The sequence below is a fragment of the Melozone crissalis genome, unplaced genomic scaffold (assembly GCF_028551555.1).
Source record: "Melozone crissalis strain CALT ecotype California unplaced genomic scaffold, PUWL_Pcris_2 ptg000088l_1, whole genome shotgun sequence".
NCBI lineage: Eukaryota > Metazoa > Chordata > Aves > Passeriformes > Passerellidae > Melozone > Melozone crissalis.
Genome location: NW_026535865.1, coordinates 1 through 27,837, shown reverse-complemented (window position 1 = coordinate 27,837; position 27,837 = coordinate 1).

Below are 27,837 nucleotides of genomic sequence, written 5' to 3'. Positions count from 1 at the left end.
TGCAGCATCCAAGTTGCTGGCAGCTTTAGTTTTGGAGAAATCCAGCAAACTTTGCAAATTTCCAGCTTGGCACCACACAGTCTGCCAGAGTGAGTGACTGCAAAAGGAGGCGATTTTCCACGGGAAAAAGAAGTAATTTCCTAGAGTCTGGGTATCAGCAGAGAGGTGGCATTTTGGGCTCTAGGGACTTGAAAAGTCCGACTTGCTGGCAGATTTAGTGTTGAAGAAATATAGCAAAGTTTACTAATTACAAGCATCATACACCACTGCCTGCCACTGCTAGAAGCCACAAACGGAAGCCATTTTCAATGGGAAAAAGAAGTAATTTCCCCAGGGTCTGGGTATCAGATGAAAGGTGGCCTTTGGGGCTCTAAGGACTTGAAGGGTCCTAGTTGCTGTCATTTTGGGTTTGGAGAAATCCAGCAAAGTTTGCAAATTTCCAGCTTGGCACTGCCTTGTAAAACAGGGGGAGTGGCTGCAAAGGGAAGCCATTTTCCAGGAGAAAAAGAAGCCATTTCCCTAGGGTCTTGGTATCAGATGAAAGGTGGCCTTTGGGGCTCAAAGGACTTGTAGGGTCCTCATCACTGGCAGCTTTAGATTTAGAGATATCCAGCAAAGTTTCCCAATTTCTAGCTTGGCGCGTATCTGTCTGCCTGTGTGCATGGCCACAAATGGAGGCCATTATCTGTGGGATAGACAAGTCATTTCCCCAGGGTCTGGGGGTCAGATGAAAGGTGCCGTTTGGGGCTCTAAGGACTTGCAGGGTCTCAGATGCTGGCAGCTTTAGTTCGGGAGAAATCCAGCAAAATTTGCCAATTTTGAGCTTGCACCTGCCCTGTGGGCCACAGCGAGTGGCCACAAATGGAAGACATTTTCATGGGAAAAAAATCTCCTTTCCCCATGGTATGGATATCCAATTAAAGGTGGCTTTTGTGCGCTAAGGACGTGAAGGGTCCTAGTTGCAGGCAGCTTTAGATTTGCAAAAATGCAGAAAATTTTTCCAATTTCCAGCTTGGCGCCTACCTGTCTGCCAGGGCGAATGGCTGCAAACGGAGGTCATGTTTCCTAGGAAAAAAGAGCCATTTCCCTAGGGCCTAGGTATCAGATGAAAGGTGGCCTTTGGGGATCTAAGGACTTGCAGGGTCCTAGTTGCTGGAAGCTTTACTTTTGGGCAAATCCATCAAAGTTTTCAAATTCCCAGCGTGGTGCTGCCCTGTCGGTCAGGGTGAGATGCTGCAAACGGAGGCCATTTTCTGTGGGAAAAAGAAGTCATTTCCCAGTGCCTGGGTATCAGTTGAAAGGTGACATTTGGGGGTCTATGGACTTGCAGGGTCCTAGTTGTCTAAAGCTTCAGATTTGGAGAAATCCAACAAAGTTTGCAAATTTTGAGCTAGGCACTGCCCTGTTGGCCCAGGCAAGTGGCCGCAAACGCAGGCCATTTTCCGTGTGGAAAAGAAGTACTTTTATCAGGGTCTTGGTATTAGATGACAGATGACTTTTAGGGCTCTAAAATCTTGCATGTAGGTAGTTGCCGGCATTTTTGTTCTGGAGAAATCCAGGAAAGATTGCCAATTTCCATCTTGGTGCCACCCTCTCGGACAGGGCGAGGTGTTGCAAACAGAGGCCGTTTTCTGTGGGAAAAAAAAGTCATTTCCCCAGGGTCTCAGTTGAAAGGTGATGTTTGGGGCTCTATAGACTTGCAGGGTCCTAGTTGCTAAAACCTTTAGTTTTGGAGAAATCCAGCAAAGTTTGCCAAGTTCGAACCTGGTGCGCCCTGTCGGCCAGAGCAAGTGGCCTCAAACAGAGGCTATTTTCCATGTGGAACAGAAGGCCTTTCCTCAGGTTGGAGTGTCAGAGGAAAGGTAACTTTTAGGGCTCCTAAACCTTGCGAGGTCCTAGTTGCTGGCAGCTTTAGTTTTGGAGAAATCCAGGAAAGCTTGCCAATTTCAAACCTGGTAAGCTCTGTCGGTCAGGGCAAGATGTTGCAAATGGAGGCCATTTTCTGTGGTAAAAAGAAGTCCTTTCTTCTGGGTCTGGGTATCAGATGAAAGGTGGCCTTTGGGGCCCTACAGACTTGCAGGGTCCTAGTTGCTAAAAGCTTTGGCTTGGGACAATTCCAACAAAGTTTGCCAATTTAGAGCTAGGCACTGCCCTGTAGGCCCAGGCGAGTGACGGCAAATGGAGGCCATTTTCCGTGTGGAAAAGAAGTACTTTTTTCAGGGTCTGGGTATCAGATGAAAGGTAACTTTTAGGGCTTGTAAACCTTCCATGATCCTGGTTGCTGGCAGCTTTAGTTTTGGAGAAATCCAGGAAAGCTTGCCAATTTCAAGCTTGGCATCGCCCTGTTGGAGAGGGCAAATGGCCGCAAACAGAGGCATTTTTCCGTGGGAAAAAGAAGTCATTTCCCCAGGGTCTTGGTATCAGTTGAAATGTGGCCTTCGAGGCTCTAAGGACTTGCAGGGTCTTAGTTGCTGGCAGCTTTAGTTTTGGAGAAATACAGTAAAGTTTGCCAGTTTCGAACCTGGTGCCGCCCTGTCCGTCAGGGCGAGATGCTGCAAATGGAGGCGAGTTTCTGTGGGAAAAAGAAAAAAATAATTTTTAAAATCTTTCTTATAGGTAAGAAAGTTAAGGAATTAGGTCTTTTTCTTACCTTATCAGTATTGCAATGAAATTGATAAATAAAGACCAACTCTTTATTTTTGTTTTTAACCCAAGTAGATAATTCCGGTACATTAATATATTTTGTGCACCAGTATTTGCCATTCTGCTCTCAGTTGTCACTTCTTAACAATATACCTTCTACGACTATGTCGACAAGACTTTTGGTGAAGATCCTAATTGGTCTTAAACACACATAGGGAGAAATTTGTCCAGCCAGTGTCAGTCTTAAACATGCTTTTCAGAAGTTCTTTCTATAGCTGGGGAATTTTCCCATGAAAGGGATTCACTTATTCAGGAGACACTTATCCCAGAGTTTTACATTCCTTCTAAACCCTGCTTAAGGAACTTTGTCCATTTGGATCTCTGTCTGCACAGAACTTTGTCATGCCAGTGCTTGAAATGCATCTCTAAGAGAATTCACTAGCACAGAATGAATGAGAGTGGAAGGGCTGGGTGGGGCTCACCAGGCCCAAACCCCTGCCTAACCCAGGATACCTAGAGCCTCTTGCCCAGGATTCTATCTGGGTGTACTTTTAATGTCTTCAAAGATCCAGGCTCCACAATCTTTCTGGGCAGTCTGTGCCGTGGTTCAGTCACCCTCACAGTAAAAAATCATTTGGTGATGTTCAAAGGCAATCTTCTGTATTTCAGCGTGTGCCCTCTGTCTCTTGTCTTTTCACTCAGCATCATTGAAAAGACACTGGTTCCCTCCTCTTTGCACGGTTCCTTCCCGTATGTATGTGTGCTGCCATGTAGAGAAATGTCAAAAACCTCCCTGAAGCCAAGGCAGACAATATTCCCTTCATCTACCAGGCAGGTTGGTTCATCAGAGGAGTTTAAAAAGTTGTCAAGCATGAAGTTCCCCATGTAAATCCATGCTGAATACATTATTTTGGCCTCCTTCATGTGCCTGGCAATGCTTTCCAGCAATAGCTGCTCCACCAACTTCCTGGGGATAAAAATGAGTCTGGCTGACTTGTACTTTTCCAGGTCCTCTTAGTTGTCTTTTTTGAAGATGGGTGACATTTGCTTTCATCCAGTCTTTGGGCACTTTCCTCAGTCAACATGATCCATCCAACATGATTAGGAATGGCCTCAGAATAACATCTGCTAACACCCTTGAGACCTGTGGCTCCATCTCAACGGGGCCTGTGGACTTCATGGAATACGTACCAATTCAGTGACTGTGCCCGTAAAAGTTTGCATGGGATAACAGGACATATTAACAGCTACCTGAAGAGTGAGTGAAAAGCTATGGAAGCAATCCAAAAGAACAAAGACTAGAGTTCCCTTTTAAGACAAAGCATCCTATCATGGAGCCGAGCAGCTTTAGATCTAGGGAAGCTTCCCCTCTGAGAGGATGCAGAAGACATTCTTTTACCTTATCCAGTAATAAAATGTATTGATCATTCACTTGCAGTACAAAAAATTAAATTATTTCCAAAATTGTTGCCGCCCAACTAGACAATCATGTACTGTCTGGGTATTCCCCTAACAGATGATAGCGCCTGCTTGATGTCTCTTATGCGTACAGACTATACGAATTAGGTCATTTGAGTGGGGGTTACTGGTCTTTGAACTTTCTTTCTGATGAATTTGGAATATTTACTGAAGCTAGGAACTGAAGATGAAAACTTCATTTCCCATCAATGCACTTCAACATCCATGGCTGTAATGCCATTGTTTCTCACCGAGTCAAGAATTTATGACTACAAAGAGGATCAGCTCCAAAAGGAAAGATAAAGGTTGCATAATATTCTCTCTTGGTAAAGCTATTTACCTCAAATGAAGTGACTAAATTCTAAACACTCACTGGCCTAAAGCGTCAAGGAGGGGGAGATGGATCAGGTTTCCTTCTACTGCCGTTCTCTTTGTCACCTCAGGGTTTAATAGGGGTATGCAGACATTCAAAAAGATAGCTTTGCTGAGTTCATAAAATACAGTCTTAAAAAATAACTTTTTAGCAGCTGAAATGAAAAGAACAAATAAAATGCAATTAATTCCATGGAAGATTGAAATGATTATTTCTTCATTTTGCAATTGAGGATGTATATTGTGTAAGTTTGTCTTGTGTTGTTCTACAGGTTTTCTAACTGGCACACCTTTCTTCTTGAATGGACTGTCCTTTCCTAAATACTTTCATATGGAGGAACATGCTTCTGATAAGAAGAGCACTAGGATGTCTTCACTTGAACTTTTATTTTTACTGATGCTTGGTCCTCTGAAACTAATGGCTTTTTTAAGTGAAATGTGTTACTATTGTTCCCACAGGGTAAGCCACAGACTCTTCTGGTCACAGCTGTCACTAGTCAGCTATTCTCCTATCTGCCTTTAAGTAGTTGCATGTTCTGGTCTAAAAGTAGCACCTTCTATGTAGCCATGCTCTTAGTTGCCAGTGTCATCTTGAATCCAAACACCCTCCTGCAAGGGGCTGCTGGTTCTGTAGTCAGCTAAGGGGAAAACTTGGTCCTTCCATGCTTCCTGATTTAAAAGATAAAGGTATATAAAGGTATGGTGTCCCTAAATGATTCTCTGCAGTTGAACACTACTTATCTTTGCCGTGTTTCCTCAACTCACTTGCAAGTCATTCATGCAGTAGGTTATTGTGAGAATTGGTTAGTTTGAGGATGATTAAAAAGGGTATGAGAATATACGGATACTTTTCAAATCCATACAAACTTCCTGCAAATACAAAAGCATTCATCCTATATTGTCCTAGGTTACAATATAAAAATGCATTCTGTTCCCATCCTCAAGAGCTGCTGAAACCAGGAGGGGCATGATTTTTTCCTTATGTCCTGTTAATGGGCCCATCAATATCTTGCCACATGATTCAGAGATGACTCCCTCCGGGAGCCATTTCTGTTCAATGGGTAATCAAGGACCCACCCACCGCATGACTCAGAATGATATCAGCCCATTGTGAGATGCTCCGCCCAGGGGAGACGAGCTAAGCATCCCCAGCTGGATATAGTCTGGGTTTTGGGACGCCACAAGCAGTCTTTCCACTGGATTCCCAGAGGAATGACCACCCTTACCTACTGGTCTTCCAGAGGACAAGAGCTACCAGATGGTTTCTACAGGATCACCACTTCAACAAGACCATTTCATTCAGACTGCTGCCACCACCCTAACTAGCAGGGTGTCAGGTTGTATTCTGTCAGTGGTTTTTCTTTTGTATTATTGCATGCATTTGGGCTTTTCCCTTTTTCCTAATAAATTGTATTTCTGACTTGGAGTCTTGCTGCGGTGCTGGATTTCTTCAGCCCGACTTGTAGTAGATAGGGTCAGGCGCTCGGAAAATCTCGCGATGTCACGGAAAGCAGCAGGATTCCTCTCCCCTTAACGCCTAGTGATAAGGGATCACCCAAGAATGTAGACCCCCCTAACACTAGTAACTTTCGACTCCTTATTAACCAATTACAGTAAGGTAAGACCCCCTGACATAGAGAAAAACCTTCCCGAGTATAAAACCCGACGAGACGGGACAATAAAGGCTTTTGAACCGTCCACCACGTTGGTGTTAACGTGTGTTCTTGGCCCGAGTGACCCTGGAGAGTTTGGGTCGCTGTGCCATTTCCTCAGAACCAGGTTGCCTTGCCTTGCATCAGAAGGCAACACCGACTAGCTCCTGACACCAACAGCGAGAGTGGGCTGCCCCCAGAAATCTGTCAAATCCAGGGTGCAGCTGTAGGGCACAGCTGCTCTATGGCACAGGTGGACTGCATTGAGGATAGGACTGCACTGAGGGCAGGGACAAGGAACAGGGAGAGGTCTTCTGTATGTTTTCCAAAGGAGTTTCTTCCCTGCAGGGTCAGGGACAGAAAGACACTGACTCAAAGGCATATATCCACTTAGAAATGGGGAGAGGTCCCAGTAGAGGATACAATCTTTAACACACTGGGAGAAACTGGGGGTGGACCACAAGGTGGGGAATACAATGTTTAAACCAATAGGGGACTACAGGGGAGGAGAAAAACCTAAACAAACCTATGGGGTTTTGAAAGATATGAAATTGATAGAGAAGTTTCTAGAGAAAGGGGCAGGCTTGGGGAGGGATTGGCATTCAGTGGGAGGAGGAACAGGGAACAAAGGGGCAGGTCTTTGGGGAGAGGGAAAACTAGGGCAAAAACTAACAACACAGGGGGGAAAGGAGCAATCCATTAATAATAAAATATGCTACAACAGCACAAAAGAGGAAATATTCTAAAACTGACTGTTAGAAATGCATTACAATCAAAAACACACACTACAACAGCGTCTCTGGCTGGTTTTGCTTTCAAACCAGAAGAGGTGCCAACCGAAAAATTTGCAAACTTAAGAGTTAAATGGCTGCAGTTTTGATTTCCTTCTTAAATATATCACCAAGGTGCTACCAGCTTCTCTAATTGGCTTAGCAGCATGTCTTTTCTTAGTGCCAAGCAGGGATTCACTTTGGAGGCATGGAGGAAGCTTCTAGGAGCTTTTCACAAAATATTCACTTCTGTGGCTGGCTTCTTCCCTCCCCACCAAAAACGAAGCCATACAAATCCAAAACTTTAACTAATCCGTAGTACTTAGTAGGCATCCAATAATTCATTTTAAACAATACTTTACATTTTTTACCAAATGCACTGAAAAGAAATGGATCAGTAATATTGATCAATATAGTTCCAGTTCAATAGAAATATTGGGTCATGCAGCTCTGGTTTACGTAACTATTTTTTGTACAATCAACAGAAGCTTTTTTCACCTCTAAAGAAATGTTTCCTGATGGTTTGGATCAGAAGATCCAGTATTGCCATCCTGAGATTTTTGTTTTGAAGGCCATAAGCTGTGCTCAGTGTTTTGGGTGTATTCTTTGTTGTGCCTTGCATATATTTTGGATAGAAAGCCAGTACAGATGATGTCCTTGCTGCAGTAGCCATGCTAAATAGGGCAGAGTGTCTGCCTGATGTACTGGGGCTGTAGACTATCCAGCAGTGGCCCAGGGCAGTGAGGATCTCTAAAGGTATAGAATATTGGCTATGCTCTGGGAGTTTTACAGAGAGAAAGATTCTCATAGCTCTAATGATTTGTCTCCTGGAGTTCTGAAGAATATGTTGTAAAGAAGAAGGCTGCTGTCTTTCCCAACCATCTTCTATGCATTCAATAGGATCATTTAACTTCTTGTCTGAGAATTAAAGAAATTCTAGTAGTAATTAGTTCTTTTTCTCTGTCTGTGCATCACTAATTGAGTTTGTGAAGGTTACATTTTATTTCTTTTTTCTTTAAATATTACATCGTAAGGTGTTCCAAATTCCCAAATTCTGCTTCACTTTATTTTGTAGGCCAGACTGGTTAATCTTCTCTCTGCTGTATTATTGCAGACCATATATGAATGGATTTTTTTTCATTTTGAACATTATTAGATTTAAACTGTATGAACAGAACACTTCATTTATCATTATTTTACCAGTTTGCAAGGAAATACAGAATTTGGAAGACAGGTGATACAACTCCACTTGTGGTTTTCAATGGAAGAGAAGAATTACAATGTCCTACATTCACAGCATTGTTTACAGTAATATTGCAGCTAGTTTTCAGCAACTTAGGTCAGGTTCTGGAAGTAGTCATCCATGATAGTATAGAAGTCTAAAAATATTCAGTTTGGCGGCTTTTCTTGAAAAATAGCTAATATGTCTCAACGTTGTGCTGATTCTTGTTGTACAGACACTTCTTTTGATGTCTGAACTCCTTGCTAAACTTCTGTATCTCAGAATCAGCTACAGTAAACCTGTGCTTCCTTATAGCTTTAAGAATTTGGTTCTAATCTATAAAAGCAAGAAAAGCTTGCCATATTAATACAAGATAAAGAATATGTTAAGAAAGCAGTTAGTGGCATGGGGTTTTTTTTACAAATTGGAGCAGAGATTGAGTTGTTTGATGGGTTTTTTTTTTTTTGCTTCTCAATAGAATTTTAGAAGTGGTGGGGTAAGAAAGTGTGGATTTGTACAGGTTTGCCTTAAAAGAAGAATTACAGAGGAAACTGTTGGAAAGAATTAATCCAGAAGTCTATGCCTTTCATACAGAGATTCAGAAGTGAAAAGCAAGAGGAGAGAGTGCAGACAAGACGATTGAATAGAATGAATTCAAAATAGCTTTCTTTTCTCTCTGAATTACAGCTCTAAACCTCGGGGTATTAATAGGAAATACATCACAATCTCTAAGATTTAAAAATGGATGATGAAGTTTTATATCTAGTAAAGTGTAAAGCTTCAAATTTAATCTGATTTGCATTTTGGTGAAAGCCTGGCATCTTTTGCAATTTGCCAGATAACAAGGGATTTAGAACAGTAAGTATGCAAGTAATCTTTTGGACCCTTCATCTTCCTTCTTATGACATTGAATACCTTTATTTTGCTCCTATTTTTATTCCATCAGGGGATTTGATCATACAAATGTCTAGTCATTCTTTCCTTGTTTTCAGCCACTCTAAGAGCATTAATCAAAACTATTCAGAAGTTCTTGATCTGCAACAGTGGCAAGCACTAGACTGGTAAGAGTCAGTGGGCATCAGCAGATTCCCTATGACAGCACATGGCAGGCTGTTCTGGCAGGACTGATGTTTGAGGGGCTTGAATTCTGTGAAATATAGCATTCGATGGATGGGAAAAATGGAAACAGATTCTGAACTTTCAACCCAACACAAGAACAAGTAATAGGGCAGGTAGCTTTCTGTGGAAATTTCTTTAGCCCTAGTGTTGTGGATGATGATTACTCTTCCTACCTCCTTTGGACAACTACCAGCTTTCTCCTCCGTTACTCCACTTATGGACAGAAAACCAGAAGTAGTGATTTTTGACCAAAGCACCTATCAAACCTTAGAGTGTTTTTTGCTCCAAAATGTTTCAAGGCAGATAGGGAAAAAATTCCATTTTTGAGAGTGTTGAGAAGACAAGGTTGAAAGTTAAAAACCATGGGTTCTGTTTCTATGTATGTTACTGATTGTGCTTATTATCTTAGTCATGTAATATATATATATATATATATGTTTGGTAGGGTTTTTTTCTTTTTTTCTTTTTCTTGTTTTCATTTTCATTTTTTTTTTAATGCATCCTTGAGATAAAAGGCCAAAAGTACAGAAAAGTACTGTACGGTTAAAATACTTTTGAGATGCTGAAAAACTTGTAGCTACTGCTAAGGCCCATTGGCCAATTCCTGCTTCATTTCTGAGAAGCTATAAAATTCCCATCTGTATTTTAGTTCTGTTTAACAATCTGTTGTTATGGTGGAGATGCAAATGAAGAACAACCATTTTTGAATCTGTAGGGATGTATTCACCATTTTGTAGCTGCCTTTTTAGTTTCTGAGCCACTAATGAAAAAAGGAGAAGTATCTACACTGTTTTCTACCTGTAGACCATCCACTACTGTCCACGTGCTCAGATTCAAAGCCAAACAATCCTGTCTGGCCTCATTGGGAGGAATTATTTGCATTCAAAATACTAGACTAGTATTTGATTTCCACCAGCAGAGTCCATTGGGCAGCTTCTATCATCTGCATTTCAATATTTAATTCTCCTCTATGTTTACTGTGCAAAGCTCTTTCAGAATGATGGTGTGTCCACTGTCTCACCAGCTGCGATGTTTGCACGGAGTCTCCCACGGAAAGGAGCTGTAAAAAAGGCAAGCCAGGGCAGTGATTTCTATTGCTCACTTGCAATACCCACAAATCAAAGCTATTGAGCCTAATTTAAGGCTGAAAAAGAACATGTCTTCAAGGGATTCAAAAAAATCCTCATTCAATACTGCAGTTCAGTATTCAGGACAAGAGCAAAACCCACAGGCTTAGAGAATTGGGGCTGTTTAGCCTGGTGAAGAGAAGGTTGCATGGAGACCTCACAACACCTTCTGGTATCTGAAGGGAAGAAGGAGAGGGACTCTTCATTAGGAACTATAGAGACAGGACAATGGGCAATGGCTTCAAAGTGAAAGAGGGTGGGTTGATATTAGATACTAGGAAGAAATTCTTCCCTGTGAGGATGGTGAGGCACTGGCACAGCTTGTCCAGAGAAGTTATGGACACCCCAGCCTGGTGTTCAAGGCCAGGCTGGATGGGGCTCTGAGCAACCTGGGCAAGTAAAAGGTGTCCCTGCCCATGTCAGAGGGTTGGAACTAGACGGCCTTTAAGGTCTTTTTCAATGCCAGCCATTCTATGATCCTGTGATTCTGCTGTGGTAGTGTTCAGGATGGAGAGTGTTCTGCACGTTGGCCATTTCCAATACACCATTGGTTCCAGGTGCCATACACTAGCTTGCTTCCTGAAAATTCTGTCAGAATGAAGAACATCTCTATATATACACATATATACATAATAAATGAACAAAAGGGTTTGCACATTTGTCCACTAAGTTGTTGGTGAGATTGCTGTGAAGTTTCATTTGGTTTCCTTGTTTGCTCATGAGGCCGACGATCCTTGTGTCAGCTTCCTCAAAGGCAGCATTTACCTCCTCCCTCCTCCCTCCTCCCTCCTCCCTCCTCCCTCTTCCCTCCTCCCTCTTTCAATTTCTTTCTATTCACAATTTAATGTCATTTTCCCTTTTATACCTGAAAATCCCTGCATGCTTCTGGGTTTTCTCCCTTTTCATACAGATCTTCCTCCACCCTTGACAATCCATACTTTTCATACCATAAGGGCATGCTTGCAGGCATAAAAGACTTTGATTCCTTATTTTATCCATGGGAATTTAATTATTAGCATCATGCCTTTTCATAGAAACAGTAGGGAATTGATAGCTTGTTACTTGAAGTACATTAGGAAGAGAATGAAACAATCATGTGGAGTGGAAAAGTTGCTATCTATTTTCTTCCAAGAACTACCCCAAAAATGCAGGGGGTGATGAAGCCTGGCTAGATGAGTTTCCCTTCTCATGGAAGGAAACTACCATGCCAATAAGGGCTCTGTGCTGAGGTCTCAGAAGAAGGGAGAAGCATATGTGTTTGTAAAGTGGAATGTCTGTTAGGCACTTCCCTCTTCAAAGCAGTGTGTTCCATGCCAAGCAGACAAAAAAGGAACAAAAGATGAGTGTGACTCTGCATCCAAATCCTGCAATGTCCCCGGAAGTGAATTTCTCTCTTCTATAGGACTGACTTGTATGAAGATACTCCGTGAAGTGTAGCAAATGTCTACTTTTCATTTCCATTTTTACCCTTTGTCTTCTAAGAACCTTAACTCTAAAAATAATGGTTGCTTTCCTCACTCAGACATCTACACTCCTGTGGTTTTAATCCAGCTGATAGTTACCCATCATTGACAACTAGCTTGCTATTAGGTCTGCGATGACACAGATGCTTCTCACGCCGGTAACAAACCCATTGCAGTATCAGCTTCTAGACAACACCCTACCCATGCAAAGTAGGGTTCCCTCTTCAACCATTCTTCACTTGTTTCATTCATGGAAAGATTAGTACATAAAGCAAGAAATTGCTGTGCTATTGAAATGTGCCCTGTCAATACCATTTTCTTCTCTCTAAGGAGCTATAAAGATGTGGGAAAGGCAAAGTTATTCCAAAAAGGGAAAAAAATCCCCCCCGTGAAGATTAATATTCTAATAAGAGGCCACTCTTTGCATAATCACAACCGTTCTGCAGGAGATTTTCCTTTCTTTATGTGTCTCTGCCTTACTGTCCAAACATTTGACTGAGGAATCTTTTTCTTCTTAGTTTTTGTTGGGGGTTGCTGTGACATTGCTCTGCATCAGGGGTTCCAGACTCTGCTGCATGTCATTGGAGTTCCTGGCTTGATAGCTAGGGAGCTGCAGGGACCTCTCACCTTCTAGCCTGGGCTGCAGGTACCTCATTAGATGGAGTTGAGCTGTGTGAGGATCAGACCAAAGGAGCTGTCTAGAGCCGGGAATTTGGAACTCCTTATAAAAGTAAGCTCTGTATAATAAAACAGGCTGTTTGTTACAAGGACCTTTGGAATGTGTATCATCTCTGACTGCAAGCCACAGCCCTAACCATAACACTGCTCTGCTCGCACTGCATGTGTGTGTGAGCACATGCATCTCGTTGATGACACACAAACCTCTGTCTACATATTCCATAGCTGGGACATTTGATTTTTCCTTAGACAGGCAGTGTTTGCATGATCTAGCCAGAAAAAGTCCACTTCTGAAGACACAGAAAAACCCTCCAGTTGGAATTTCCTGAGAGAATTGGAAGAGCTGTGGGAATTGCAAAGATAGAAATGTTACAGACTCAAGAGGGTTTGATTTACAGCCTTAGAAGAAGCCTAGATTGGTGTGAAAGCAGGGTACACAGACACTGAACAGAGAAATCATCAACTTATGTTTCTTTAGTTATAAGTAATAATAAGCCTTAAGAAAGTAAGAAACTGTGTTAGATAAGATAAGGAAGGGTTTTATAGTATAGTAATGTAGTCATGTGATTGTACTAGAATAAATGGAGAGTTGAGCTATTATAATAGAGACATAGATGTGTACATGTAATCAGGCCTTATTGGGCAAAAGTATCCACATTGCAGTAGAAAGAAGTAAAGGTGGCAGCTTAGAAAAGCAAGATATATTCTCTGGCAACTGTCCATTGGATTAGAAAGTTCTATGGTTACAAGTGTATTCTCACCTGACTGTGAATGAGCTCTTTCTCGACTTCTGCAATGAGGTACACTGCGCACAGCATCCCGGTACTCTGCTACTTCATTCTGTAATCTGCATAGAACTGAAGCTCAAAGAAGGCATTCAGCTTTGCCAGTTTTCAGCATCTGTGCTGCAAGAAAGCACAGTGATATCCCTCTGGATCTTTAGTCCTTGCAAGGCTGTAACGTGCGCATTAGTACTTCAAGGTAAGAAGGAGCAGGCAGAGAGCACTGTGATCTGACAGTGTTTTACATGTTGTATAGGAAAGAGGACTGCCCCTTGAATGTGGTGCAAATACAAACTTCCACCAGTTTCAGGGGTACGCTCCAACCAAGCTTGTTGTCCTGGCACATTTTCTCTCTGTGAAATGATTTGTGGTATGATCTGGATGACAAGAGAAGCAGAATACACAGGGGCTATGTAGTGCTGAGAATGCAAGTGCCTGGCCCGAACGTCTATTGGCAGAAGCAGTGCACTAGAACCCGTGGCTGCTGCCACAATGATCTGTGTGAAAAATAGATGCCTATTCCCCTCAGAGAGAGTAAAAGCAGGACTGGTTACAAGAGTTGAAGAGCACTGGGCTGGTGGCTGCAGCATTCCGGCTGTAAAAGGAGCATGACTCGTACTGGCCTAACAACCAAACTCATGGTGGCAGTGGTAAGGACTAAAGTTCAGTGAGAGCTATTTGTGCTGCTACCTACTGCCTTTCCAAGCCTTCTGTGGGAACAACTGTGCCTACCTTTAGATTCCGAGATCCAGAGAACACAATGGTAGTTGCAGTGGAGAAGGGAAGGACAGAGTGCACAGGTGAGTTTGATGTGGCTTATGTGGGGCAGGTGGAAGGTGCAGCCCAAGGCTTGCTTTTATTTCTAGAACCTTTTTCTACACAAACAGCTGCTGGACATTTGTAGCAAAGATGTGAGAGTGAAAAAGTGAAGGCAGGTCTATGTGGGAAAGAAGATACAAAGCATTGTGTGCAGTTTAAAAGCAGTTTAGAAAAAAAAGGAGGTACCTTGAGAACATCTGCTGTCTTGACACTTCCCCCTGTGTGACCTCTACCTGCTTTGGACATGGCCACAATGAAAGAATGTGAAAGTATTTGCACTGCTAAGGTCAGCTTGCCCAGGAAAGAGGGTAGGTTGGCAAATGCCTTCTGTCCGGGCACATCTTTCAGTCAGAAGTGCAGCTGAAAATGCTTGGCTGTAACAATAGTCTCTGCCACTTTGAGAGAATGTGCTGATGCTATATATATATATGTATATATCATTGAGAAAGAACGTGTGAATTACTAGTATGTTTCGTTTGGTTGACAGACTGCTAAAGGGACTGTTATGGCCAGCACTGCCTTTTTGTTGTAGAACTTTTTCTTTGAGAGCAGCTGCTGGACATTTTGAAGCGGTTTGGGATCTTCAAGCATTAAAGTGCAAGATGGTACACAGATCTTGAGGGAAAGTGCATATCTCCAGGGAGCTGGATGCAGTTCACTGGGTGCGAGTTACATGTTGAGCAGCTGATGACCCAGAAAACATTCTAAAATGAAGAGGCTGTGCTGCAATTGCCTTTTATTTTGAAGCTTCTAAACTGTGCAATCAACAATTAAATGATTCCTCTTCCTTCTCTGTTGCATGCAGGATCCCATTCTGTCAGTGCCCAAGAGCCAGGATCCACAGTGGAGCTCTTGCCCCCACACTGTTCCCACACAAAAGGGGCTGGGCTAGAAAAGTGCTTGTCTTTTTCCTGGGCACTGTCAGTGCTCATCTAAATAACCACACCACAGCATCCTCAACTCACAAAACAAGGATGTGCACTGAGCCTATCTTGAAACCACCCCAGGACACAGCCAAGTCAGAAACGTCCCTGTCCTCCAATCAACTGTGTCGGGACAAAAAGATTTCACCGATCTTCCCCTTCCAAGTGGATACTCTTCTTTGCCCCACACTCAAAGGCCAACACCAGCTCTTCTGCCCTAACAAACTTTTCTCTCTTGTAAAGTCTGGTAACAAACTTGAAAACGTCAGCCAAGCTCACAAAACTGTTGGTGGAGAAAGCTCTTTGCTGCCTACGATTTCAATTGCACCCATCAAACTATAAACACATACCCTGCCACTTTCCTTCTCAGCTCTAGGTACCACCATAAGCCTTCAATCTCTCAGAGTCAGGATCCAAATGGGATGGCACCAGGGACTGCTCACACAGTCCCTAAAGCTATAAGGGACAAAAACCTGCCCTGCAGAGGCCTGGCCTCTGCATTCCCACTGACAACCCAGAGAACTGCCTGTTGGGAAAAGCCTTTCAATTCACTGAGACCACCCAAAATGCCCATCCAAACTTTGCCAAAGAGAGGAGGAGCTAGAAGCCCATCTCAAAAGAAATGGCATCCCCTCCAAAATCCCCTCCAAAATCCAAAACATCCAGGGCCTGATCCTATACAAAGGTGTCAGAACACTGCTATTGGGCATTATCTGCATGGGGCACTAACTAGGCTGCACACCAAGACCCAGCGCAGCTCTTTACCTTGTCCAAAAGAAGCGTGCTGGCAGAATTTCAAGAAGCTGAAATTCTGCCTCGATGAAGTGGAAAACACATGCCAAATGTATTCTTTCAGGAAGGAGGCTGCCTTCCAAAGATGGATACTGTCTCCATGATTGTACAGATTGAGTCCGTGCTTCCAAACCAAATATGCCAGGACAGATAGTTGCTGCCGCCCTTAAGCTGCATGACACAGCCTCTTATCTGCACCTCCAAAACTGGGGTTAAGTTCTTTCCTTCCCATGAGAAAGAACTGCTGTTTTCCTTCAGGAACTTACTGAGCAAAAGTTGCATACTATGTCCGGTACTGACTCTGTCCAACAATGGCTCCTACACAGAAGGGGCCAGGACAAAAAGGTCTTGCTCCACAACACCTCCCCATGACACCATATCAGCTGCCCTACCAACATTGCCACCATATCTTTTACTTCCCAAGCAAGGAAAGGCACTCCAAGTCACTTGGCTTTGCCTTGCCTCCAGTACCATGCCTAGTTTTCCTAGCCTACCCTACCCTAGCTTTACTTGCTTGCCTATGTCTGCCTTGCCTAGCCCTACAAAGAACTTCCTGGCTTTGCTTTGCCTTGCCTATCACTCTTTGCCTTGCCTTCCATGCAGGTAAGGCAATGCAAAGCAAGTGTAGGCAATTGTAGGCAAGTCAAAGGAGAGGTTGGTAAAACTGAAGCTGTGAGGGGAAGACAATGAAATGGTAGGTGAGAGAAGTCCCAGAAGTTAGAGGCAAGGCTTGGCATAGGAAGTAATGGTAGGGCTAGGCAAGGCAAAGCCCTGTAGGAAAACTGTAGGCAGGTGAAATGTGAGGCATGGGTATGCAAGGGAATGCAAAGCAATGGAGAATCAGCAGGGCAAGGCAAAGAAACTGTTGGCTTGCCAAAGCAAGGCAAGTGGCAGGTCCATTCAAAGATTGCTGGTACACAAAAGTGGCCCGGACAGACCGCTCTGTCCAGCCTTGATCTTGCACGGGCCGTCTCTAATCTGCACCTAAGACACTTGGGTTGCCTGCTTTCCTTTGTATGCAAAAGAACTGTCATTCTGCTCCTGAAGCCCAAGGGTGAAAGATGAATTTTGTGTCCAAAATTTGAGACGTGTAAGGATAGATGTCAGAAGAAAGCTGCTAGGACAGATAGGTGTGCTTTCACATGACCTCCTCCAGGCTTCCTCACACATGCTCCTGAAATGCTGGAGCCTTGAGGAAAAAAAGCCAGTGGAAGCCTGGAGAATCCTAGGAGAAGCAGGCAGGGCAATGCAAGTTGAAGAAATTCCTCAAAAAGAGAGGTGATGAATTCCAGGTGGGGGACTGGTGAGCAAGGTAATGCAAGGCAAGGAAGCGGTTCAAGGGCAAGGCAACGTGGCTTTGCCAGGCAACACAAAAGAGAGGGAGGCAAGGCAAGAAGAGTCCTAGAAGGAAAAGGAAATGAAAGATTGGAGCTGGACAACTGAGAAGGAAAAGAAGATTAGGTGAGCAAGTCAATGCAAGGCACTGGCTTGGTATGAAGGGCAAGGGAAGGACATGCATGGGTCAGGAAGGCAAAGGAAAAGAAAGGAATGGCCAGCAATGACAAGGAAATGCAAGATTGGGTAGGAAAGGCAAGACAGTGTGGGGGAGGGATAGGCAACACAATGGGTATCTTAACAGGAAATGTCTATGCACAGCAAGGCCAAGAGAAAAGTGGCAGAGAGGTCGAGGTGGGAAATAGGCGAGTGAGTGCAGCTAAGAAAGAAGGAAAGAAAGTGCATAGCTCTCATGTGTATGTGTGTGTGTGTGTGTGTGAAGTTTGCAGGATGTAAAACAAAGAAAGCTGTCTCTTGATTGTGGAGTGAATGGATTTTTTTCCAAGGTAAGTGGCAAGGTCCAAGCAACCTTTTCATCCTGGCACATCTGCGTGTGTGAGACATAGCCAGACACTTCTCTGTTTAGATTCAGACTGCAAGCAGGACATAGAATGTGACGGTGTGAATAGCTGAGCAGGAAAGCACATCACATGAGCATGTTTCAACAGAAGCAGTTTGTGCGAGAAGGAGATGGACGCGTGGGACTCCAGCAATATGGCAATGCACTCAGCTGAGCAGCAAAGTGCAATGCCTCGGTGTGTGCTCTGAAAATAAAAGGCTGCAAGGAAAAGGCAAGGAGACAGGTCAGTGAAAGCTTTCTGTCCTGGAACACTGAGCTGTTTGAAGGTGAACCGCTGTTTGGTTTCACTAAGGACTCGGTGACACGGACAGGATGTGCTTGTCCGTGTAGCTAAGAAGGAAAGTGAGAATCACTGATACGTTTGGCAGAGTTGGTAGGCTGCGAGGAGAAGGTGACAGCCAGGCCTGGCTTTTGGCTGTGGCACTTGTTGCAAGGAAGAAGCTGCTGGATGGTTTAAGCTTTTGGCGATCTGTGAGAGTGAAAGACTATGCTGGTACCTCATTAAACTAATGATTGTTGATCATCTGGCTGAATCTATGACATAAACCAGAAGTGAAATTTCCCCCCGTTCACCTCAGTTTTTTCACCTTTTCATCCAAAAGCCTGAGCGTTTTGGAGGCTGCTGTCAAATGCCTTGCCTTGAAAGCTAGAAGTGTCTCAGTTCACCTGCTAAGAAACATGAAAAACAGCTCAAGTCAATTCCAGAATTGCCCTGAGCAGAGCTGGTGTTTCAGTACCTGAAATTACCATTGCCAATATGAGCAAGAATCACCATTTTATTAGGCAAACATTTGAAATACGGTAGCAGCTTCATCTTCTTGTCGTTACAGTCCTTGGAAGTTTTGCTATTTACTGAAGCAGGAAACAGATCAAACAGGAGAAGCTTAAGAATCCAAGCTCACTGGCCATTGTGCAAATAGCACTTGATGAATTCAAGGTACCATTGTAACATACAGAATGGCTCTATGCAAGAAAATGGATGTGTTGTCCTTCATGGGGGCAGAAAACCTTTCTACCACGTGAATTCTGGGAGTAATCCATCGTGCCTCAGTGTGCTGTGGCTGGTCAGAGAGCTACACGATGGGTCTCTGTGCCCATGGCATTCTCAGGGCTCAAGGCCGCACAGAAACTCCCCACCTTACAGACATGCAAGTAAAGCCTACCGCAAATGCAGTTCTCCAGACAGCTTACTGAAACCAGCTAGGAGTTCCGAGCATCACGCTGGGCACTTCTTTCCACATATGGCTTTGCTTTTAATGAATCCAGAGCTGAGTTGCATTTTCCTAGTCCTTGGCTCTACTAAGGTATTTTATGTAACATGGCGAGAAAAAATTTGTTTCGACAATGATAAATAACAGAGGGGATACTGTGCCTTTTGCTGCTATCTTCTTTTGCTCTCCATTTTGCTTGCTTTGTTCTTGCTTTCTGTCAAAGAAATGCTAGCAAAAGCCCTCATCAAGTCTTGCTGTGAAGACAGACTGCCAGAAAGGTAGAGAAACTTCAGACCTTTACAAGGCCCATGTAGCACGTGTCTTGGTCAATTTCTAAGCAGATCCTTTCTTCCAGCAGGACTTTTTTGCACCCTTAGTGCACATTGAACTGAATCTAGTACAAAAGTAGTGACTAGAGGAACCGTTCTCTTTTCATTTGAATGGTGATAAAAATGCGTATCAAATCAAAGCATTTTAGAGCAGCAGGAAGATTTTCTATGTAGCTAGCAAATCATAACAAGATGCCTATTCACCAGTTGGGTTCCTTTCGGAATTTACAAGAATTCCCGACAGAAAACACAGCTTAGTAAACTACCAATCTGAATGACAATATCTAGAAAGGTGACATGAAAAAGAGCAAGAGGAAGAAAAGCAAAAAGAAAACCAAAGGAAGCCAGAAATAAGGCACAACCTCTCCTCCTTTTCTGCTTACTACAGTACCTTAGAAATACCTTCAAGTTTCCTAACAGTCATATCAGTAGAAAACTGTGCCAAGAACAATTGTGGAAAACTCTGGAAAACCCTTCTATCACAAAAGAAACACAGGGTTTGCTTTCTTGACCATTAAATCTGCATGCAAGGTTTTGTATATTCAAGAACAATTGAAAACTATTTCTGAATTGAAGGGACTGCTTTTTGTTTGTTTTGAATGACTTGGCTAAATATGGCGCATGTTAAAATGCTGCAGACGTGGTTCATTTTAGAGACGCCAACTGCAAAGGAGGGAAGCATTTTGTGTGCTTAAGAAAGTCAAGTATTGGAGAGTGCTTTTGTCACTTCTTTAGAAGGTTAGAATATGCGTCAAAGATGCTAGCTGGGGACTCGCAATTAATGAATTATTTGCTGTAAGTAGGTCAAATGACATTAGCTTTCAAAAAGGAAAAGTAGTCTTATTCCACGTGCCAATTCTAAAGTAGATTAAGCAGAAGATGGATATGAAGAGGGATATGACATGCAAGGTTAAGCAACAGTGCTGACAGCAAAAGGCTTACCTGCTTCAGATACAGGAGACAAAATTCTATTTTTACCAAAACATTGCTATTCAGACGACAGTAAAATTCTGAGTGACAGCAAAATTTACTCAATCATGACAGTAAAATTTGCTCACATCAAAATGTGCTAATCAATTCTTAGTGTAATCTAAGCACCTTAAGCAAAGGGTAGTTACAGCATAACTGGTATTTGAAGGCAAAAAAAGGCAACTTGGCCTGCGTTTCTCACTTCTACTCCATTAAAAAGCTTACTCTGTCTCACATTCCTTTGGAGGGATACCGACGCAAGCCACGAAACTGCATGAAAATGATGATTTAAAGAAAGATAGATTAGAAAAATGGAATAATGGTTCATGTTCTTTTCCTTCCAACTGCTTTGTTTGCCCTTTAAAATTTTTGAAGTCCTTTCTGGTGTCACCATGGTTGCACTGCAGCAAGTGTTCCGTTGTAAGTTGTCCATATTGCCAGCTTCTGGACTGCCTTCAGAAAACTTCCCACTGGTTTGGTATAGAAATCACAAGCAGTAGAGATGACAAAGACTGCAGAAACCTTCTCATCTCTTTGTAGAGCAAGACCATGTCTTTGACCCACTCTTAACTAGACAACTTTCATCAGTCGTGAGGGAGTCTCATGTTCAAGAGCTAAGCAGTGACAGCTGTAAATGACAAAAAGCAGACTGAAATTCTCTTGGGACTCCAGCAGAGAGCAATGAAAGAGGTTGAATTCACCTTCTTGGGAAGTTTTAAAATGCACATTAACTTTAGCACAGGAGCTAAGCCATCGTAACCTTTGTTGTGTATGTCTGCGTAGGCAGAGTTTCCATCACTGCAGAAGGAATGTTATTTAACCCACGTTATCATATCTAGCTCCTATGCTGCACTTACTGCAGAGCATCTGCAACTTATTTTACAGAGTGGGTCTTTAGGTGTAATTTCTGAGTAACATTCCATAGAGAAGTATGTTGGGGAGGTGGGAGGAAGGAACAGGATGACACCCCTAACTTTTAACTATTTCAAATAATGGTTCCATTTGAAAGTCAAAAAAGATGTCAAACCTTTCTTTCCTAGACGTATTACCAGCACAAACTGTACCAGAATTTATGACCTATAACTCTACCGTGGACACTCTTTCTCTGGACTATTCCTTAAGAAACAAAGTCCTCACTAGAAATGAAACAAAATTAGCCAAAATATTGGGCTGGATTAGTTCCAAGGCTCTGTACTAAAGGCCAAACAGGTGTAATAATAGTAATGAGTGGACTAAAAGTTAAATCAATACAGCATTACTCAGTTCAAAGACATCTTGTGTGCTAATGTTCTCACAGAAGACTGTAAAAACTTGTCTATTTTTGTGGGTTTGTTTTATCCATTTAGCTGTACCTTCTACTTCTCTCCACTGAGAACATTGATGATAAGGTTGGATGACCTGATGTAAACTTCTAGAAGTAAAGAAAGAGAAGCCAGTAAAGAAAGGCAAATTTGTTAATTGCAGGTGGAAAGAGGGAAGCCAACAAAAGAAAACAAAAGAACAATAATAATGAAATGCTCCCCTGTCTTCTGTGAAAAGTAAAGGCAGAGACAAGAAAGAACAAGTGCAAAATTCTCCCTAGAGAAACGCACTTTATCTGGCCCAAGTATTTTGCGCTACATTTCTTGCTGTTTTCTCATGCCAAGCATATTAATCATTGAAGGTGTCCCTTTCCTCTTTCTGGAATACAGCTAGGAAGATGGCTGTGTCATCGCTGACAAGCTGCTATTCTCAGAGGTGTCCAGCTAGAAGTCCTAGATCAATTGATTTGCTCTGTCACTTTGATATGGCATGACTTCCAGTTTCAACACCTGAACTTGCCAGCCCTACAATTCTTTGCCCCTTGAAAGGTTAGATAGGCTCCTTGGCAACTGGCATTTGTAAGTGTTGGAGAATGAAGGGAGAACGACCATCCTTTAATGCATTGAACTCAGGTTTATTGATCGATCAGCCACCTTAAATAATAGTGTTAACGAACTTCATGCATATTCCAAAATCCAAGTTCATGATAGGCTAACAGAGAAAACTCTAACCACTCCTTTTGTTTTACAATACCTATAATTGTTTTTTAAAAACAGAACCAGTGTTCCCAAAGCTTCCACATCTGTTCCCAGGGTGCCAGCTTTTCCCAGAGAGGGTGTTCTGCTTGTTATGGGAAGATTGCCTGAGAACTCTATTATTTATAAAGAGAGTCTAATTGTTTATAGAAATCAGGCTGGGAACTGCTTTAGGAACTGCTTTACTTTTACCTTTTACTTTTCTCTCAATTGTATGTCTTCATGGCCTTTTTCTTTAAGCCATTCTCCGACATGTAAGGACATGAAACTATGCAGAATTTGCACCATGAGATGATGCCAAATGAGTCATGCCGGTAGATGAACTAGGGCATGCAAGGCAGAGAGAGGGAAATGAGAGCACAAGAAGAGAGTACACAAGAAGAGAGTAAAATCTCCTTTTTTTCTGAAACACTGTAGAAATCAAACTGAACACAAATCCTCCTAGGGGTAGTTCTTGCAAAAGACTAAGAGTTCTTTTTGTGTTCACAGGCCTGGAATATTTAGCTTTGGATCACAGCAAAATGCAGGTGACAAAACGAGGCCTTGAAGTCACATCCAGGATGAAGCAGTATGAAAGAGGAAAGCAGCTGAGAGTGTCAACCCTGCTAAGTAGTCTCAGTATTCTTCTTGACATTAGCAGAAATTTGAAATGAGTCTCTGAAAATTCCAAAGGAGGCAGAAGAAAAGGGAGCGATGACTCCTCTGGCATAGTGTTTCCTAACAGGGATCTTCAAAATGTAAAGATTGGATCATCCTTTCAACTGAAGGATGGTATGAAAACAACAGGAAGGAAATGGCACCAAATGCTAGAAAGACTCTGGGCATTGTACTTCTAGACAGAAAGGCCACTGATGGAAAACTAACTAAAGTGGCACCAATGCAGCAGCATTGTACTAAAGCCAGAAATGTCCAACGCTTCACTCTCTGCCATTCCATTCAGATGCACACAGCAGCTCTGCAACATTCCTACTGATCATCTCCTTGGCAAGCTGGGAGTGAGGGTCCATGGTGATGCAGAGTCCCCAGGCAGATGCAAAGGAGAGCTGCTTTCTTGCAAAAACCAGGCTTTTGAAACACTCAGGCCTTTATCAGTTCCATAGCTTTAAGCCATAACAAACACCATTCAACCAACCACCACGCACCACGCTGTGAACACACGACAGTTCTAGAACTTGTTGATCTACCTCTAATTCAGCTGCCTCACCTTCCCACAGTCCTTTTCCACTTAGCCAAAGTAATGGGCCTCAGCCCAAGGCCTTCCTTTTGTAAGCTTCTAGCTAGATGCAGCAGCAAACCACTACTTTCTTCTGTGCCAAGACTTTAGGTAGACTATTTGCATCTGCCCTTCCAGTGAAATCTAATGGGGAGAGAAAAGCCTCTCAGAGATGTTCAGTCATTCGATTTTCTAGACAGGCCAAATCAAAAGAAAAGCAAGCTATGGGATTGTGTACTTGCTCTTACAAAACACCTGCTGCCCTCTGACAATCAACTAGCAGAAAACCAGCAAACCTGAGACTTGAGGCAAACAACCCTTGGAAGGGAATAATGATGTGATCAATAAAGACAACACTTTTCCAGGCTACCGAGATATTTGAAATGTCAGCAAAGGCTTGAGAGCAAAGGCTGAACTAATGGGGAAAGGGTAAAAGAATCCCAAGAAAAACATGACCAAAGGTTAAAACAATTCCAAGAAAAACATAGGCAACTGACGAGTTGAAGCCTTCAGGAAATCAGTGGCCGCTGATTTACATAGGCCATTCAAGTTAATTGACCCGTGCACCTTCCACTCCTTTTTCGGCACCTTTCGGCACCATAGGGTGAATTGTGACCATGGAATCACAATTCCTTGGATTCTGTTCTGAACTTAAGGAGAGAAGTGCAGCAGATGAAGTACCTGTTACTGATGTGACACCCAGGAACACCGAGTTGACACATTTCATTCTTGTCCAATCACAACTACTAATACTAAGAGGATAAGGCTGCCGACTTTTCTTGTTTTACACCCTGCTACGGTTCTGGTGAAACTTTTTAATTAGCTTTTCTCTAAAAGGAGAAAGTCCAGTTCGATGTCCTGCCCTACTGCTGCATGTATACCATTTGGTTTGTCGAGCCTAAAAATAGAATTGGAAGGTAGGGAGCAACTCCGAGCTAAGCGCTGCTCCTGGGGGCCTTTCAAATTAAGCTGCGCTGCGGAGAGCACTGTGAGCGGCACAATCGTCTTTGGGCAAAGAAGCCGTTTCTTCGCCTCCGGGAGGTGGAAAGAGCGGCAGCTTTGGAAAGGTGAAGAAGGAAGCTGTACAACACTGGGATTGTGTGCGCAGCTTGCCAACTGATAGAAAACAGTACCTTCCCACTCTCCTGCCTTTTCCAATCACATGAACATTCGATTGGAAGGTGTTTTGGACAACTTTACTTTTCTTCTTGCAAAACACTCTGCAGACCTCCGTGCAACTTCTAGAACACGATGGGAGATGCTTTCGGTGCCGGCACAGTTTCTCCTTGCCAGACATAGTGGAAAAGCTTTTTGCTAAGATGTAGACGAGAAGAGACGCTAAAGACGAAGGTACGATGCTCTGAGGAGCTAAGCGCCGCTCCCGGGCGTCTTTCGGCAGAAGCCGCACTCCGCAGAGCACTGTGAGCGGCACATTGACCAAATTGACCCCAAATCAGCCAAAATTAACCCTGAAATCCCCCCAAATTCACCCAAAAATCACTAAAATTCACCCAAAATACACCAAAATTAACCCTGAAATCCCCCCTAATTAACCCAAAATTAAACCAAAAAGCACCAAAATTAACCCCAAAATCACCCAAATTAACCCCAAATACACCAAAGTTCACCCCAAAATCCCCCCAAATCCCCCCACAATCACACAAATTCACCTCAAATCACCAAAATTTCCCTAAAAATCCCCAAATTAACCCAAAATCACCCAAATTAACCCAAAAAGCAGCAGTCAACAAAAATACCCCAAAAAATCTCTCCCAAATCACCCAAAATACCCCAAAATCACCAAAATTACCCAAAGTTCCCCATTTCCCCCAAAATTCCCCTTTTCCCCCTAAATTACAAAATAAAGCCCAAAACCCCAAAGCATCGCCAAATCCCCAATCCCAAACCTGAATTCCCAAAATCCCAAATCCCCCAAAATTCCCCAAAGCCCCAAACCCCTAAAATCCCCCAAATCCCCCCAAACGCCCAAACCCCAAAAACCCCAAATCCCAAAAATCCCAAACCCCCAAACTCCCCCAAAATCCCCAAGCCCCAAACATTCCAAAAACCTCAAAACCCCAAAATCCCCTCAAAACCCCCCAAAATCTCCAAAATTTCCCATTTTACCCCCTCAAAAACCCCAAATCCAAAAACCCCCAAAAACTTCAAAACTTCAAAAACCTCAAAATTCCCCAAATCCCCCAAAGTGCCCCAAACTCCCAAATCCCCCAATCCCAAAAAAACCCCAAATCCCCAATACCCCAATTTCAGCCCAAAATTCCCCATTTTACCCCCAAAAATCCCAAAGTGCCCAAAACCCCAAAATGTCTCCAAATCCCCCCAAAATCCCAAATCCTCCAAGTCCCCCGAAATCCCCAAATCCCCCCAAAAACCTCCAAATCCCCCAAAATTCCCCCCCCAAATCTCCCAAAATCCCAAATACTCCTAAAACCCCAAACCTCCAAAACCCCCAAATCCACGAAACCCCAAAACCCCCAAAATTCCCCCAGATCCCTCCCAAAATCACAAACCCCAAAATCTCCAAAACCCCCAAATATTAAATCCCTAAAAATCCCAAAAACCCCAAAAGCCCCAAAACCCCCCAAACCCCCAAAATTCCCCCAAGTCTTAAACCCCTAAAAATGCCAAAAAGTAAATCCCAAAAACCCCAAAATCCCCCAAAACTCCCCAAAAACCCCCAAAACCCCAAAATGTCCCAAATCCCCCCAAAATCCCGAATCCCAAATCCCCAAAATCCCAAACCCCCAAACCTCCCAAATCCCAAAATCCCCTCAAATACTTCCCCAAAACCCCCAAATTCCCCATTTTATGCCCCAAAAACCCCAAATCCCAAACATCCCAAAATCCCAAACCCCAAAATCCCCAAACCCCAAATCCTAAATCCCCAAAACCTCAAACTCCCCCAAATCCCCCAAACTCTAAACCCCCAAAACCCCCAAATCTAATCTGAAACCCCCAAAAAACCCAAACCCCAAAATCCCCAAAAAATGCCCCCAAAACCCCAAAATTTCCCATTTTATCTCCCAAAACCCCAAATCCCCAAAACCCCCCCCCCAAAAAACCCCAAAATCCCGAATCCAAAATGTCCCAAATCTCGAATCCTCAAAATCCCAAATCCCAAAACCCCAAAATCCCCCAAAACCCCAAAACTCCCCAAAAAAACTCCAAGGCCCAGAACCCCCAAAAAACCCCAAAACCTCAAACCCCAAAATCCCCCAAAATCCCCCAAATTCCCAAACCCCAAATCCCTCAAAATCCCCAAATCCCCCCAATCCCCCCACTCCAAATCTCCAACCCCCAAAATCCCAAACAACCAAAATTGCCCCAAATCCCCCCAAAATTCCCATTTTATCCCACCAAAACCCCAAATCCCCAAAAAACAAGAAAAACCCCCAAAACACCCCAAAAATCTCCAATCCCAACCTCCAAAAATTGCCCATTTTACCCCCAAAACTCCCATAAACCCCCAAAACCCCAAAACCTCCAAATCCAAAACCCCAAAAAACCCCAAAAACCCCAAAATTCTCAAATCCCAAAACCCCCGAAATTTCCCCATTTTACCCCCCAAAACCCCATAAAACCCCAAAAAAAACCCAAAACCCTCAAATCCCAAACCCCCAAACTCCCCATTTTATCCCCCCAAAAACCCCAAAAAAACCCCAAAAACCCCAAAATTCACCACAAAATTCCCGCACTCACCACTCGGCCCCCTCCCTCTCCACAGCTGCTGCTCCAGGGCCGAGTTTGGGCTCAAATCCGGGGATTTTGGGACCAGATTTGGGCATTTAGGATCCAAATTTTGGGGGTTTTGGGTCCAGATTTGGGGATTTAGGATCCAAATTTTGAGGTTTTAGAGGCCGATTTTGGAGCTGATTTTTGAGGCCAAATCTGAGGATTTTGGGTCCAAATTTTGGGATTTTGGGGCTGAGTTTTGTGGATTTGGAGGTTTTTGGTGCTGAATTTTGGGGTTTTTGGGGCTCCTGGGGTGGATTTTGGGGTGGATTTTGGGAGCTCCTGCTGGAGCTGGGTCAGCGCCCGGCCCAGGGAGGCCCGGAAGGCCGAGAGCCCCTCCCGGAGCAGGAACAGCCTGGGGAGGAAATTGGGGTGAGAAATGGGGAAATTGGGAAAAAATGGGGAAAAAATGGGGGGGGGGGGGGGGGGGGGGAAATGGGGATTTTGAGAGAAAAATAGGGGGAGAAATGGGGGGGGAAATGGGAATAAAAATTGGGATTTTGGGGTCAAATTTGGTGAATTTGGAGCCAATTTTGGGGATTTCAGAACAGGTTTTGGGGCTGAACTTGG